Raw genomic sequence first — 4,433 nt, forward strand, 5'->3', positions numbered from 1 at the left:
CAACTAATTGTGTGACTTCTAATGACAATTGTTTACACCAGAGCTTATTTAGGTGTGTATTAGCAAAGGGGGTGAATACTTATGCAATCAATTATTTTCTGTTTTATATTTGTAACTAATTTAGAGCAATCTGAAGATTTTATTTTTCACTTTGACATTATGGACTTTTTTGTGTTGATCAGTGGCAAAAACTCCTAATTAAATGCATTTTGATTCCATGTTGTAACACAATAAAATGTGGAAAAGTCCAAGGGGGGTGAATTTTTTTGAGAGTCACTGTACTTCCCTTCCTCTCTAAAACCCTTGTGCAGGCAGTACAGCGCCAACTCTCTGCTTTCCTGTCAAACCACTCTACAATCTGCTTTCTACTCGCACATTTATCTGTTCTCCGCCTTGCTGCTCCCTACTAGTGCATAGATCAATCTTATAAACTCAACTTTCAACATGCTCTGATGAAGACAAGGGGCCGGATTTTCCCCAGGCATGTGCAAAAGCATGTGAGGATGCAAAGTTGCAATGCACACAAAGCTGCCCACTGCAAGGGTGAATCTGCAAGCTCCCGTTATTTTCCCATCAGGGCAAACAGTAGTTGCACATTCGCACATTAGTGCTTCCCAATCAAATCTTGGGGGTTGGAACTTAGTAAATCATATGGTAATTAAGCAGTTACATACATAAATGGTCAATTCAGCACTGCATCCATGTGCAAAAGGGAAAATGTTGAGAACAAAGAAGCAGAGATATTCAGAAAGCAGTGGTGTAGCTAGATTATGTAAACTGGGGGGGGGGGCAAAGCAATTTTTTGGGAGGGTGAATTATCACAATTTATAGGATACAAATACTTTAATTAATTAGAAAACACAACAGAAGAGAGCAATCCTGGAATCAAATCGGGCCCAGTACATCAAAATGTATAAGTTTCACTATGTGTTTACCTTGTTCTAATCAAATAAAATATGAACTGAGAGACACACTAGTTCTTTAGTGCGCGAGAGCTGCTATCTTTACTCTAAAGTAGTGCAAACATCTTATGAAGCACCTTCTGTTTGATTTAATTGACCAGACATCTTTGCAGCGTCGGCATTTCTATCTTCTACAATTTACAGTATCACTATTTACATTCTTCCCTTTCATTTTTTTGACCAAATGTTTTTATTAAACAATAAAACAAAACATATAAATAATTCAACAAAACAGTTTTTTTTTTTTCTCTCCCCTCCCCACCCATCAGTAGCCACAACACCCACCCGCCCCTCCCCCAGAAGGACCCCAATAGACTGATTTAATCAGATTGTTGGATTCGGGTTTAAAATATATTTAGTGAATTTAAAAAAGAAAAGATCTACTGCTGCCAAGGCAGAGAGTGCCGGAGCAGCCACTGCAGAGCTATCCTCTTCTTAGCTGCTGTGAGGCCAGCTAACCAGATATGCTTCTGCAGGGGTGATAAGTCAAGGGATCACTCATCATTTAGTAAAAACAGCAGAGAGGAATAAGTAATAATCTCTTCCAAAATAGTGGACAGGCTAGAAGAAATCTGAGCCCAGAATGAAGCCACATTCGTACCATCCCAAACCATATGCAAAAAGGTGCCCATGGCACCCTGGGAACAGAACGTGCACAGAAGACTGAATTCAGCCCTTTAATTTTGACTTAACTCTTAAAAGTGCCAATGACACCCTCTGAACCACTTTTAAGAAACATGATGTATGACTATCAAGTATTCCCAAACGAGATTCTAAATTATTGGCAATGATCCCATTTTTTAATAAAATGCACATTTGAATGTGATTTTTTTTTTTTTTTTTTTTTTTTAACACAAACCTGTTTCCTTTTTATTTTGCTTTTTAAAAGATGTGGTGCAAACAATAGACTGCAACATTAGAAAATGGAACCCCTGTACTGAAACTAGTATAAATAATGGCTGTTTTATTTTGCTTTATCCACAGAGGTTTATTTACAGGTTCTTACGTGTAATTAGAGATATAATACAGCCTATATGTAAACTGTTAAAAAAAAATCTAGTGGTTAAGGCAGAGACAGCCAAAATGCCGCTTATATGTAGAGTTTCTGTTAAACTGGCTAGCTCAACCACAGCCCCTTGAACAGAATAGGGTACAGAACTACAGTGTGGTTAATTCAGAAATGAAACAGAACTAGTGTGGTTAATTCAGAAATGAAACAGAACTACAGTGTGGTTAATTCAGAAATGAAAATATGTGCTTGTCCTAGATTAAATCAAGTGTTAGAGTCAAACGAACTACTTCAAACCCACAGCAAAATAATACCTCAACATGTATACTGGCAACAGTTTGAAACTAAAGTTGCCTGTCCTTGTTCCCTCAACTCAAGCACAGGGAGATTTAATGGAAATCAATACACTGAGCTTCTTTGGTTAGTAAATGAATCATAACGAATTTAAAGGGGGTTGGTTGTTTATTGTATTGGTTGTGTATAGAGTGCTGATATTTTCCAGTTTATTTGGTGTGGGAGTTTTATTTGCTGACAGTCACATTTGCTACCTGCCATTGTTTAGCAGGACAAGGCTTACAGTTATTTTTGATAACAGTTCAGTTCTGAAATAGTTCACAAGAATTTACACAATGTTTATTTTTTGTTTTTTTAATAAAGTTTTTATTGAAAAATGATATACAAAATGATCAGAAAGACACTGGTAAGATAACCCCTCCCTCACATGGGTTGCCAAGAAATAAATAAGCAGTGATATTGTGAAGATGCCTGTGACAGGCTGGCAAGTGGATAGAGGCCCAGAGACAGACTGCAGTTAAAAAAATAACACTTTTATTATAAATAAGCACAAAATAAAGGGCACAAGGGCCAAAACAAAGGCATTGAAGCACAAAAAACACAACACAAAACAAGACTTACAAAAATAAAGGTTTCCAGGCTGAGCGAGGCCTTCACTGGACCAGAAGATTCACAAAAACACACAAAACAGCAAACCAAAAAGTACAGCCCACTCCCATCCTTTAAGGACCCGGCTATTTTCACCTGTTTTTTCTGTTTAGGGGGTAGGGGTTGTAATGGTTAGTTGCAGTGGTTGTGACTAAAATGATCAGAAATGGAACCAGCATAACAGGTTTGTGAGCTAGTTTTTCCTCTAGTTTAAGTCTGTATTTCAAATAGGTTTATTTGTAGCTTTTATTGTTTTCGTGGACTATTTGGCTGTCCTTGCAGTTGCTGTTCTCTGTCGATGGCAGCGCACTGTGTTTATTCATTTTGAAAAAGGGAAACTCAGGAAAGAACAGAAATGCAGCACTCCGACTGAAACACTTTACAGCATGTTGATGCAGAGTCGTTATCGTTAAACAAATACTGATTGGGATCTCGGGGAATCATTGATAAGCAGGCAGGCAGGCAGTGATGCTTGGAGTGACTGGTCCTGCGTCAACCGAAAGCGGGGCCGGTCCAGTCAGCTCTCCACTTCCACTTGTGGAAGATGGTGCGGTGGGAAAATTACAATGTTAGAACATAAGAACATAAGAAAGTTTACAAACGAGAGGAGGCCATTCGGCCCATCTTGCTCGTTTGGTTGTTAGTAGCTTATTGATCCCAAAATCTCATCAAGCAGCTTCTTGAAGGATCCCAGGGTGTCAGCTTCAACAACATTACTGGGGAGTTGATTCCAGACCCTCACAATTCTCTGTGTAAAAAAGTGTCTCCTATTTTCTGTTCTGAATGCCCCTTTTTCTAAACTCCATTTGTGACCCCTGGTCCTTGTTTCTTTTTTCAGGCTGAAAAAGTCCCTTGGGTCGACACTGTCAATACCTTTTAGAATTTTGAATGCTTGAATTAGGTCGCCACGTAGTCTTCTTTGTTCAAGACTGAACAGATTCAATTCTTTTAGCCTGTCTGCATATGACATGCCTTTTAAGCCCGGAATAATTCTGGTCGCTCTTCTTTGCACTCTTTCTAGAGCAGCAATATCTTTTTTATAGCGAGGTGACCAGAACTGCACACAATATTCAAGATGAGGTCTTACTAGTGCATTGTACAGTTTTAACATTACTTCCCTTGATTTAAATTCAACACTTTTCACAATGTATCCGAGCATCTTGTTAGCCTTTTTTATAGCTTCCCCATATTCTAGATGAAGACATTTCTGAGTCAACAAAAACTCCTAGGTCTTTTTCATAGATTCCTTCTCCAATTTCAATATCTCCCATATGATATTTATAATGTACATTTTTATTTCCTGCGTGCAGTACCTTACACTTTTCTCTATTAAATGTCATTTGCCATGTGTCTGCCCAGTTCTGAATCTTGTCTAGATCATTTTGAATGACCTTTGCTGCTGCAACAGTGTTTGCCACTCCTCCTACTTTTGTGTCGTCTGCAAATTTAACAAGTTTGCTTACTATACCAGAATCTAAATCATTAATGTAGATTAGGAATAGCAGAGGACCTAATACTGA

The sequence above is a fragment of the Polyodon spathula genome, chromosome 28, assembly GCF_017654505.1.
Source record: "Polyodon spathula isolate WHYD16114869_AA chromosome 28, ASM1765450v1, whole genome shotgun sequence".
In the NCBI taxonomy this organism is placed as follows: Eukaryota; Metazoa; Chordata; class Actinopteri; order Acipenseriformes; family Polyodontidae; genus Polyodon; species Polyodon spathula.